The sequence below is a fragment of the Procambarus clarkii genome, chromosome 12, assembly GCF_040958095.1.
Source record: "Procambarus clarkii isolate CNS0578487 chromosome 12, FALCON_Pclarkii_2.0, whole genome shotgun sequence".
NCBI classification, from domain to species: domain Eukaryota; kingdom Metazoa; phylum Arthropoda; class Malacostraca; order Decapoda; family Cambaridae; genus Procambarus; species Procambarus clarkii.
This window is the reverse complement of record NC_091161.1, coordinates 11,257,425-11,270,413: the sequence shown is the minus strand read 5'-3', so window position 1 is coordinate 11,270,413 and position 12,989 is coordinate 11,257,425.

The following is a 12,989-nucleotide window of genomic DNA, read 5'->3' as shown; positions in this document are numbered from 1 at the left end:
TTAGGGTTGTTCTGGGACCGTTATCTGGAATTGTCCTGTCACCTCATGTTGGGTGGTGCTGGCAGAGCCGCTCCTGCTTGCGTTCAGTGTTGTGGTTTCCTTCTGCTCCATTCCACTTACTGTCCTGGGCGTTGTTCCCCTCTGGCCTGCTCTTGAGTTTTGGGGCCGTCCTGGGTCGTTGACCTGGGTGGTCTTTTTCTTCTCGTTTTGGTCTTTGTTTTGTCTCTGGTTTTGATTGGTCAGTTAGGACGTGTGGTATCCGCCTCCCGGTTCCTTCCCTGTTTTACTTATCTTTGGTGAGGTAGCTCCGGGGAGCCGACGGGGCTCCTTCCAGAAAACCAGCGTTGAATGTAATGAAATGCCATTTTCTGGGTGAGTCCCGGAGGCCCCCCAGCATCCCTCCCTCCTTCCGGTCGGCGCCGTTTTTCGCGTATTTTTGACATCCAGCCTAAGAACTGCCAGTTGGATCGCCGGCGTGGTGGGTCTGGGGCTCCCCCTTTTCCCTCTCGGGGAGGGGGGGGGTTGCGCAGACAGTGACGCGGCGACATGATGACGTCATGCTAGTTTGATAATTTTGTTTGGGGAGTTCTGTCCACTCGTTTCGGCTTTCGGTAGCAATAATTTCACCAGAATTGGGGTTTGTTTTGGGGCGCCTACCTTTCTGGGTGCCTGTTCTAGTCGATGGCAGACATAGAATGCTCCCAATCACAAGGGGGTTTCTATAGGCCATTGCTCCTCGTGCCTCTCTGAGGGGGCCAGGTTCTGGCTCGTGGTCCCCGGTAGGCAAGAACTCCTAGCACTTTGACTGATGCCAGAAAGTTATACATATCCATTCAGCCTGGATAGTTCCGGGGAGCCTCCGGGACTCACCCAGAAAATTGGCGTTTCATTATATTCAACGCTGTTTTTTTTTTAATAAAGTTAAAACCTTTTGAAAGGAAAGGCAGAGCTAAAGTACACAATGGCAGTTAAATGAGATTATAATTTGAATTCTGGCTATACAGCAGCTCTCCCACAGTCACTCAGGAAAGAATTAAGGTGAGCTTCAGTGGTTTATTGAATAGGTTTTTCCAGTGGTCAGTCTTCCTACGTAACATAACAAAGATAAAGACAATGGGCCACAGATTAGGAATTTTTAAAATAGACAATTTAATACATGAAAATACGTAATAATCCAATACTATGGACTCACAAAGTTTATTACCAAATAATGCAAAACTCAGGAGCTGGGAAGCCAATGCCGTATAATAGTTCAACTCAATATAAAAAATAATAAATACTGGACTGTGACTGTGATGATATAAATTTACAATAATTTAGTACATAATAAATAACGACAATAAGCCACGGGGAAAATGCGGAATACTATGTAGAGTCGAACCTGAAACAGTCAAAGTGCAAAGATAGGATTGGATAATAACTAGAGAGCAGGATTACAATTTATAAGCAATAATAGTACATTACAAATATAACGTGAAGGTTCCACTAAGAAGAGTGTAAAAGGAGAGACATAAGAACAAAGGTAACTACAGAAGGCCGATTGGACCATACGAAGGCAAGCTCCTATTTATAACCACCTAATCCCACTCATATACATGTCCAACCCATGCTTGAAACAATCGAGGGGACCCCACCTTCACCACTTTACGTGGCAATTGGTTCCACAAATAACAACCCTGTTACTGAACCAGTATTTACCCAAGTCTCCTAAATCTAAACTTAGCCAATTTATACCCATTGTTTCGTGTTCTCTCTTGTGTTGATACTTTTAATACCCTATTAATATCATCTTTGTTATGTCCATTCATCCACTTGTAAACCTCTATCATGTCACCCCTAACTCTTCGCCTTTCCAGTGAATGCAACTTAAGCTTTGTTAATCTTTCTTGATATGAAAGATTTCTAATTTGGGGAATTAACTTAGTCATCTACGCTTGACACGTTCAAGTGAATTTATATCCATTCTATAGTACGGCAACCAAAACTGAACTGCATAATCTAAATAGGGCCTAACCAGAGCTAGATATAGCTGAAGAACCACACCAGGTGTCTTGTTACTAACGCTTCGATTAATAAGTCCCAGTGTCCTATTTGCTTTATTACGAACATTCATGCATTGGTCCTTTTGTTTTAAATTCTTACTAATCATAACTCCCAGATCCCTTTCGCAATCCGACTTCGCAATCTCAACACCATCTAGCTCGTATCTTGTAACTCTTATCATCATTACCGAGCCTCAAAGCTTTACATTTATGAGTATTAAACTGCATCTGCCAATCCTTTGACCATTTCAAAACCCTATTTACACCAACTTGAAGTGATAGTGAGTCGTCTTCCGTATTAATTTCCCTACCGATTTTTGTATCATCGGTATATTTGCAAATGTTGCTACTCAATCCTGAATCTAAATCATTTATATTAATTATAAACAACAGAGGTCCCAGGACAGAGCCTTGAGGCACTCCACTTACAACATTTTCCCACTGACTTGATTCCATTTATACTAACTCTGTTTCCTTTGGTATAGCCATGCCCTAATCCATTTTAATATAGCACCTCCAATACCATGAATTTTTATCTTTTTAATCAGTCTTTCATGTGGCACTGTATCAAAAGCTTTGCTAAAGTCAAGGTACACATCATCACAATCCTTACCACTATCAACTGCCTCAACTATGCTAGAATAAAAAGATAATAAATTTGTTAAACATGAACGGCCATTTATAAAACCGTGTTGCAACTCAATTATTAATTTATGTTTTTAAAGATGAAGTCGAATTTTATTTGCAATTATCGATTCGAGTAACTTTCCCACAATAGACGTTAGGCTAATTGGGCGATAGTTTGACGCAAGCGATCTATCTCCTTTCTTAAAAACTGGTATCATATTAGCAACTTTCCATAACCCTGGCACTCTGCCTGACTTGATTTATTAAATATGGTAGACAGTGGGTCGCAAAGCTCCTCTTTGCATTCTTTAAGCACCCTGGCAAACACTTTATCCAGCCCTGGGGATTTGTTTGGTTTGAGTTTTACTATTTGTTTAATTACATCCTCCCTGGTAACTGCTAAACTAGTCAACCTGTCCTCGTCACCACCCAGATAGACTTGTTTGGCTGAAGGCATATTGTTAAGTTCCTCTTTAGTAAATACAGATATAAAATATTTATTAAAAATACTACTCATCTCTTTATCACTATCTGTTATTTGACCTGTCTCAGTTTTTAATGGACCTATCCTTTCCTTAATCTTTGTCCGGTATAATTGGAAAACCCTTTAGGATTTGTCTTCGCTTGCTTTGCTATGCGAACTTCGTAGTTTCTTTTTACTTTCCTTATCTCTTTTTTAGTATTTCTAACCAGTTGTACGAATTCCTGTTCTAAACTGACTTCCCCATTCTTAATCCTTTTGTACCACGCTCTCTTTTTACCTATTAAGGTTCTTCAGATTCTTTGTTATCCACTTTGGATGATTAGTATTCGATCTATTCAATTTATATGGTATACTACATTCCTGGGCTTTGCTTAGAATATTTTTAAATAGGTTATATTTGGAATCCACATCGAAAACCCCTTTTATGTCACCTATCGCTGGGTTCACGTCTAGCTCCATGACCGGCCCACACCCCATACCCAAGACTTTCCAATCTATTTGACCCCAAAAAATTCTTAGGCTATTGACATCAGCTTTTCGAAAATCAGGCACTTTAACAGAATTTTCTCCTACAGATCTATTCCATTCAATGCTAAATCTGATTTCTTTATGATCACTGTTCCCTAGCTCACTCCCTATTTTGATGTCCTTAATTTGTTTCCCTGTTAGTTAACACTAAATCTAAAATATTATTTTCCCGCGTTGGTTCCTTAATGTGTTGTGTAAGAAAGCAATCGTTAATTAATTCTAGAAAATCTGCTTCATTATTCCCTGTTTTGTTCAACCAGTTTATTCCACAAAATTAAAATCACCCATGACATAAATACTGTTAGATCTAGATGCTCTAGATATTTCATCCCATAGATGCTTTGCTTCCATTCTGTCTAAATTTGGTGGCCTATATATAACTCCTATTATAATAATATTTGCTTTTTCGTTCAATTCTATCCAAATAGTTTCTGTATGTGGCTCAGTTTTGATTCCCTCTTTGAGACTACATTTCAAATTGTCCTTTATACTAGAAATAAGCACTAGAAGGATAAGGTTAAGTGCAAATACTGCTTCCAAAGTACTAGGTCGCAGGACCGTTAGCCCACTAACAGGGCGGGCCCATTCAGCTTAAGGCTCCACTGGGGTTCCAGCTAAGGGCTTAACGGACTGTCCCAGCTAAGGGGCCTAGGACAGGGCCGTCCGAGGGGCATGACTGATGTGCCCAGCTTAGGCCCGTGACTACGGATGCCTTTGACTAAGGAAAAGGCAGGACTGCAAAAAGTGCCTCACGAAAGGGGAGGCAAGTCGGTAAAGAAAGGGAAAGTAATAATATAGTTTGAGAACTAATGCCGCCAGCATAGCACTCATTACCGTAAAGGCCAAAGACCGTTGTGCTAAATAAGCATAAACAATAACAGAGCCGTGATCCAGAGAAAACGATAATAACAAATAAAGCAGAGGGAGGGTAGAAATAAGGCAACTAAAACCCGGACCGAATAATAAAGAACTTAAATTAGTAGTAGTATGATACAATAATAACAACATTCATGGCGTTATGCGAGGCCGGAAGCCGAAAGGGGATTGACATGAGATCAATAACACCAAAAAGTGACTATAACTAACATCAATAGCAAATAGTAACAAGTTCAAATTCAAAATTCAAATGTTTATTTAGGTAAAGTACATACATACAAGGGGTGATACAGATATTGATGAATTTATAGATAGAGCTAGTACATACAATGCCTAAAGCCACTATTACGCAAAGCGTTTCGGGCAGGAAAAACACTAAAGACTAAAACATTATACTAATTGAGATTAAAGTATAAAATGTGTTGAGAAAATATAAAAATAAAAACGGGGGAACATGGTAGGAAAACAGCAAAATATAATTTGGTCGACAAACAGCATTGTTTAAAAATAACAGACATGGGTTGACATTATAGGGGTAAGGTAGGTTACATGGAGTTAATTAGGTAGTGCTTAGTTTTTATCTTAAACTGGTTGAGAGAGGTACAGTCTTTAACCCTTAAGCTGCGCATCGCATCATATGATGCTTTGACCGACTTGCAGTAAATTGTGCATTGCTTCATATGATGCTTTGGAGTACTACGCAAGATTTAAACGGCCCGCGAACACACGGGGTTCACCACACCTTCATCAGGGTCCTGTAAACAGATGCCATTTTTTTTTTAAATCGTGGGCCAAATTCCCGGGTGTTAGAGGCCTCAGTATTGAGTGAGCTACCAAGCCTGATGCACGCAGCATGAGCTCACAGCACTGCTGTTCAGCTTGTGACCACAGCATCGCCTAAAAATGCCATTATATACTTGTTCATGCTATTATGTAGCGATGATTATTACAGAAGACCCCTGACTGTGATAAAATGACCAGGGTTCTGATAATAGCAGGATTGTGGTGATATTTAGCGCTGTGCTCCATGGAGGGAGGAGTAATGCTGTGGGAGGGGAGGGTTCTGGTCGTCTTCTGACTGTGTGTGGCCACCTTTTATTGACTGCACTCACCATACCAGCTTAGTGGTTCGCTATGGTGAACACAAATGTAGATACTTATGTATAACGAGTGTATAGAGGTTATAAACAGCAATAGGAATAGGTTGGGAACCGCCATTTTGGTGAGGGAGGTGGCGTCGTCTGCACGATTTATCATGTTTACTGGTGACCACTATGGTCTTTGGGCACCATACCAGTTTACTTGTACAAGTATGGTGAATAAAACTGGTAGATACTTATATATAATGTGTGTATATAGCGTAATAACACCACAAACAGTATTGTTGGAGGAGAAATATTAGTGCGTCTGGCCTTGAGGGCGGCCGCATCAGCTAACTGTGTGAGTAGCTACGTCTTTGTGCCTTTACTCACCATACAAGCTTAGATGTACAGTTATGGTGAACAAAACATATAAATACCTATATATAACGTCTGTATATAAAAGCAAAAAGTATGGTGGGAGGAGAATGGTGGCACGTCAGGTGAGGGAGGGAGGGCTGCCACTGCCACTCAACATACCAACTTATTGGTTCGTTATGGTGAACACGAATGTAGATATTTATATATAGCGTCTGTTAATAGTGAATAAAAGCAAAAAAAGTATTGTGGGAGGAGAATGTGGGTGAGTCAGGTGACTTGAGGGAGTGAGGAAGTAGCAGCCAGTGGCGGGCTGCCACTGGCACTGCCACTCAGCATGCCAACTTAGTGGTTCGTTATGGTGAACAAAACATGCAGATACTTATATATAACCTGTGTATATAATGTAATAACCGACAAAGTATTTGTTCACTGCTTGATGAACATAATAATTGAATCAACAATATGCGCACCATATTTTTGAGTACAGCGATGATTTACTCATTTTATTATATAAATATATCACACTACACACTATTGAATAATATTACAGCAAAAAAAACTACGAAAAATCAACCAGAGACATTGAAATAATTAGGTAATTATCTCTTTGTCGCAACTCCGGCCTGACAGCTGGGGAGCAACAGACCATCTGGGACGCACGCTGAGTCAACGCCTGTTTTTTTGCCAAACTTCCCCGCCCTATAGCAGGCAATATATGCCACTTACGATTTTATTATTATTTTTCCCATGATCAGTGAACACAAATTAACAGGTTAGGAAGAAAAAAGTTTTTTTTTTTGTATGCGCCTGTGGGTGTCAAATGGTATATAGCCATGCGCCATTTAAGGGTTAACATGATTGGGAAGGCCATTCCACATTCTGGGTCCCATGATTTGTAGAGCATTTCTAGTTTGATTAAGTCGTACTCTTGGAATATCAAAAAGGTACAGAGTTGGATATTGTTCTAATATTGTCCTTCTCCTAAGTGGAGAATAACTCAGCCAAATCCGCCAGTGAAACCAAAGACTATAAGCAAAGTAGGCTTAAAACAATAATATAGTAGCAGAAAAAAACAGAATAAACTCAATAATTACAAATACTAGCAGAGGGAGGGGGGGGGGAGGAAACCAAAAACCCGAAGTGAATAGAAAAGAACTTGAATAAATATATAACATAATGTAATAAATAATATATTGCCACCAGTCAACATGAAAAGCAGCTAGGAGTCGTCTGGGATTCGTCCTGAAGTCGTCCTGACGCCAACTGGAGATCATCTTGTAATCATCCTGGAACAGGAAGGCGCCAACAAGAAGGCATCGTGCAGGCATCAAGAAGTCGTCTTTTAGTCAACACTAAGTCACCTTGCTGGTGATCGCAGACATTCACTACTACAGGAAGACCTGGATAAACTGGAGGAAAGGTCTAGAAAAAAGGCTGCTAAAGTTCAACTCAGAAGACATTGATAAACTAAAAACATATTAACAAAGTTTTCGATTGGGCAGCAGAAAATAACATGATGTTTAACGGTGATAAATTCTGGGTACTCAGATACGGCAAAAATGAGGATCTTAAACATAATACAGGGTACAAAACACAATCGAATCTGCCCAAAGTAGGAAAACAGCATGTCATGGATTTGGGAATAATCATGTCCGACGACCTAACGTTTAGGGAGCATAACCAAGCAAGTATTGCGTCAGCCAGAAAAATGATAGGATGGATTTCGAGAACCTTCAAGTCCAGAGATCCCATCACAATGGTTGTACTCTTCAAATCACTTGTGTTGTCCTCTTGAGTACTGCTCAGTACTCACTTCCCCTTCAGAGCAGGAGAGATTGCTGAAATTGAGGGAATACAGAGAACATATACGGCACGCATAGACGAGATAAAGCACCTAAATTATTGGGATCGTCTCAAAGCTCTCCAAATGTACTCACTAGAAAGGAGACAAGAGAGATACCAAATAATATACACATGGAAAATACTGAGTGACAGGTCCCAAATCTGCACAGTAAAATAACAACGTACTGGAGTGATCGACATGGAAAAAATGCAGAATAGAACCAGTGAAGAGCAGAGGTGCCATGGGCACAATCAGAGAACACAGTGTGAACATCAGAGGTCCACGGTTGTTCAACGTCCTATCAGCGAGCATCAGAAATATTACGGGAACAACCGTGGACATCTTCAAGAGGAAACTAGATTGTTTCCTTCAAGGAGTGCCGGACCAACCGGGCTGTGGTGGGTATGTGGGCCTGCGGGCCGCTCCAAGCAACAGCCTGGTGGACCAAACTGTCACAAGTCAAGCCTGGCCTCGGGCCGGGCTTGGGGAGTAGAAGAACTCCCAGAACCCCATCAACCAGGAAAGTGTAAGGTAAAGAAAATAGGCGAAGGCTGCAAATTCACAAGGCAAGACAAGAAATATGAGTTAGAATTAAATATATGAATATAGTAAATAACATCAACGGTGCACTAGGAGAACCGCAGCAGAAGTAGTATGTCCAACTGTAAGCAATTGTGCTCAAAATAAGACTGGAATAAGCTGTCAATTAAGAATAGTCAAAATTAAACAAAAAATTGTGTAATAAACCAATACTACAAAATTGCAAAGTTAATACAGCACAAAGCTTAGGCTGGAAAGGCCAATGTCGCGTGATAATTGCGCTCATAATAAAGAAACTGGACATTAACCGTAATGATGACAGTATTAACAATACCACGTAAAATTTAGCAGCACTGGAGACTGTCATTAAATGATAAATCCAAGACGTGAAACATTGAATTTGTTAAATAATAAATTTAAAACATCGCCGAAAGGTCCAAACGGGAAATGACAAGAGTAAGGTCAAGCACAACATAGAAATCACTGTATAAATATAAATAAGGAAACGTCCCACACTGGGGCCGGGAAACCTTAACCTAACATTAAACCAACATTAACGTAGCATGTATAACACAAACACCAATGGCAAAAAGCGGCAAAATAAGGGATTAATATAAACAACCGTTGCCAAATGTAAACTGCAAAATCCTGCCCCGGAACATCAGCAGCTGTACACCGCAGCTGGAACACCTGCAGCTGGACATTGGCAACTGGAGCATCAACATCTACTGAAGATAAATAAATAGCGGCAACAGGCTACCAGGGAAATCTTCAGTGGTAAGTAGAAGTCCAACTACAAGACTATTAGGGGCCATTAGAACCTGGGAGCTAGCGTTAAGGGAACGCCGGGAACGAACTGAAGCTAAAGCTGAAGCTTTCCCTTGCCAAAAGGGGCGAGAATATCAGCAGCTAGCACGTCAGCAGCTGGAATAACAACGCTGAAACAGCAACAGCTGTAACATCGATGGCTGGGACAGCGACAGCTAGAACGTCAGCAGCCGGCACCTCAGCAGCTGCTGAAGATACAAAATTAGCGGCAACAGGCCAACGAGGAAACTGCCGTAGTAAGGAAAGGCAACTGCAAAACAATTTATGCTCAAAATAAGGCTGGAATATAACTCGTTAGAGAACAGGATGAATACATGAAGCTGAAAATGCAATCAAATACAATAAACTGAAAAGGAGTGATAATAATAGGCACGACAGCAGGAACGCTTCAGCTGGAACCCCGCCGCTGGAACTTCAGGGGCTGGAATGTCAGCAGCTGGAACAGGAGCAGGAACGTCCACGGCAGGAACCTCGATAGCTGGAACGCAGTAGCATGGACGTTAACAGTTGGTACCGCATCAACTGGAACATCAGGAACAACTTCAGCCGGAGCATGGCAGACGAAACGTCTGGATAAACCAGTAGCCTGGGAGGCCGCAGTTTCTTCCGGACACACAGGGAACTGGTGGCCCAGCCAAGGGCGTAGGAACCGAAGTTGGCCTAGGCAAGGGCATAGAACTGAAGGGGCCCCAGCCTGCTGGGGCATAATCGGCAGTGGCCCCGTCCTGGGGCGTAACAACTGAAGTGGCCCTACCCTGGGGCATAATATACAAAACTGGCCCGTCCTGGGCATAGAACTGAAGTGGCCTCGACCTGGGCCACGTTAAACTGAAGTGGCCCCACCCTGGACCACAGTAAACTGAAGTGGTCCCAGCCAGTGGCAGAACTGAAGCGTGGGGCATAAAATGGGAGTGGCCCTGCCCTGGGTCATAATAAACTGAAGTGGCCCCAGCCTGGGGCATAGGAACCGAAGTGTCCCTAGCCTGGGCATAAAAACTGAAGTGGCCTCCACCCTGGGGCATAAGAACTGAAATGGCCCCAGCCTGGGGCATAGGAACTAAAGGGGCACCAGCCTGGGGCATAAAAACTGAAGTGGCCCCAGCCTGGGGCATAAGAACTGAAGTGGCCGCAGCCTGGGCATAATAAACTGAAGTGGCCCCGTCCAAAGTAGCGCCAAGGGGGCCCCGAGGGGCACCTTGAAAGGAGTGCCAGCACCCTGAAGCCGCCGAGGGAGAGGCGGGCCAGGGCCCAAAGGGCCCACCCCATAAGACTTGAAAGTCACGAGGGCCCGGGCCACGTGTGTGGCACCACCAGACAGAGCGTTGCCAACCCGCCGGCGGGAGAAAGCCCCACACAGGCGTGCCACAGGGGCGCGCGCTAGGGTGCCACGGAGGGCAAGGAAGGACCTCACGGCTTGGCGCCCAAGTGAGAAGCAGCTAGGCCCTCTGGCCCGGCAAGGGAGGAAGCTAGCTAAAGCGGCACGACGCGTACCACTAGGGACACGCCAGACACTGGGGCAGTGTCTGGCGTGTCCCGACTTGAGATGACATACTCTCCAACACTATATCTGCGATTGCCCTGTTATTAGTGACTTCATACCAAATGGTGTGAGGTACTTTGAGCTCTGTAATTACTACATCCACTCAGGAATATTGGAAGATATTCTTGTGCTGCACCCAGATTTTGCCAGTGGAGGCTAATAGATCAGCCTTAAGTATTTTGTTCTCTCCTGATTCCATGTATGACTGGCCGTCCTGTGAGGTGGGGATGTTGGATGAGCTTGTAGCTGGTTTTTGATCTATATTGTGGGGCCTTCATACAGAATAGGGAAGCAGCACATTGCTGTATATACCTAAGCATGTTAAAAAAAATACATTGTTTGAGAGGAGTCTTGTAGAAACTGGCAAGAGTAGCTATGATATAATGTTCCCATGATTCAATGCTTACCTCTTGTGAAAATCATGAAATTGTTGTTTAGTTAGAGTTGATTTGTTTTCTGGGGGGAGCCCCGTCGGCTCCCCGGAGCTATACCAGGCTGATATTCTAATGTCAGACTTTGGCATTACCCATGTATGCCTATCCATCCTGTGAGATGGGAGTATTAGATGAACTTATAGCTAGTTTTTTATCTACACTGTAATCTTCCATATGAATAGGGGAGCAGCACATTGCTGTGTATACCTAAGCTTCGTAATAAAAAAATCAGTAATAAAGATTTTAAATTATAGTTTGTATTATTGCAAGTATTATCCTTATTAAATCATGTTAACCATGGATCATTAAGATCTCATGTTGATATGTAATAGTTATATTTCTTTTGAATCATTCATTAAATTGTGCATTATGTCTCAATTTTTCACTTCCTTGGGTATACTGTACAGTACAAAAAGATAGGATAAAATAAACCAGTAACATTTCTTTCATTATATTTTTTATTTAAATAACTGCATCAATATTTTTACAGCTGACAGAATTTGTTTTACCATACAGGTGCATTGTTTATTAAAAAAAAATTGGGTTATTGTTACACAAAATGGTGCTACATAGCCTTCCCAGCTTGGTACCTTCTTTTAATACTTACTTATTGATTAATAAATAAATAATAAATAAATTTTATTCAGGAAAAGTACATACATAGTTGATTTACAAACATGATGTTGGATTTATAGACAGAGCAAGTACATACAATATCTAAAGCCACTAATACTCATAGCATTTCGGGCAAGGTGTGGGGGGAAAAACACTTAAACTAAAACTTAATAGTAATTGGAATTAGGTATAAATTGTGTTGAAAGAAGGAATAAAAAATAAAAAATGGGGGGAACATAGAAATCAGCAATTGTACACGTTGGTGAACAAAAGCATTGTTCAAAAAATAGCAAGACATGGGTTCACATTTAGGGGGTAAGGTAAGTTACATGGAGTTAATTAGGTAGTACTGTACTTGGTTTTACTCCTAAATTGGTTGAGAGAGGTACAGCCATTGACATGTTTCGGGAGGTCATTCCACATTCTGGGTCCCTTGATTTGTAGAGCACTTCTAGTTTGGTTACACACAGCCAAATTGTGTAACAGGAAGAGGTCTTGGACACAAATTTGTTCCATGCTAAATGTAAAGGAATCAGCTGAGTATTCCTCAAATAAAATAAACTGCCTCAGCTTATAAGATAAATAAAATAAGCATTCCTCAAATAAGTAGCTGCCTCACCTCGCTGCCTTACTGCTACATAGCCTTCCCGGCATGGTACCTTCTTTTGATAATTACTTGTTCCACACCCAAGTTGTGTAACAGGAAGAGGTCTTGGACCCCTACTTCCCTCTCTCTTTTTTAATAGTCCATATAGTCATAATTATAGCTTTAGGTTTCAATGAGAAAAGTTTTGAAGTTTTTACCTTTCTCCTTACCTAACATCATTTGTGCAGCATATTTTTATTTTGTCGCACCGATTTAATTTCAAAATAAAACCAAACAAAATAAATTAAAAATAGGGGGTGTACCTTAGCTGTACATACCCATCTATACTTATTACTAGGTGAACTTGGTGATAGTAAATGCTCCCATCAGGCAGGGTTCATCACCTTTTCTCATATTTCATGTTCATCAGTGTTTATTTAATTAATAACTACTGGTATAATATCTTTCTATTATAAAACTAATTTTATTATCATAATAGACATATTTACTATAAGTTTCAAGCTGAGAATGCATATATAACTAACATGAAGGACTCCACTTCACGAGATTCATCAACTAATAATCT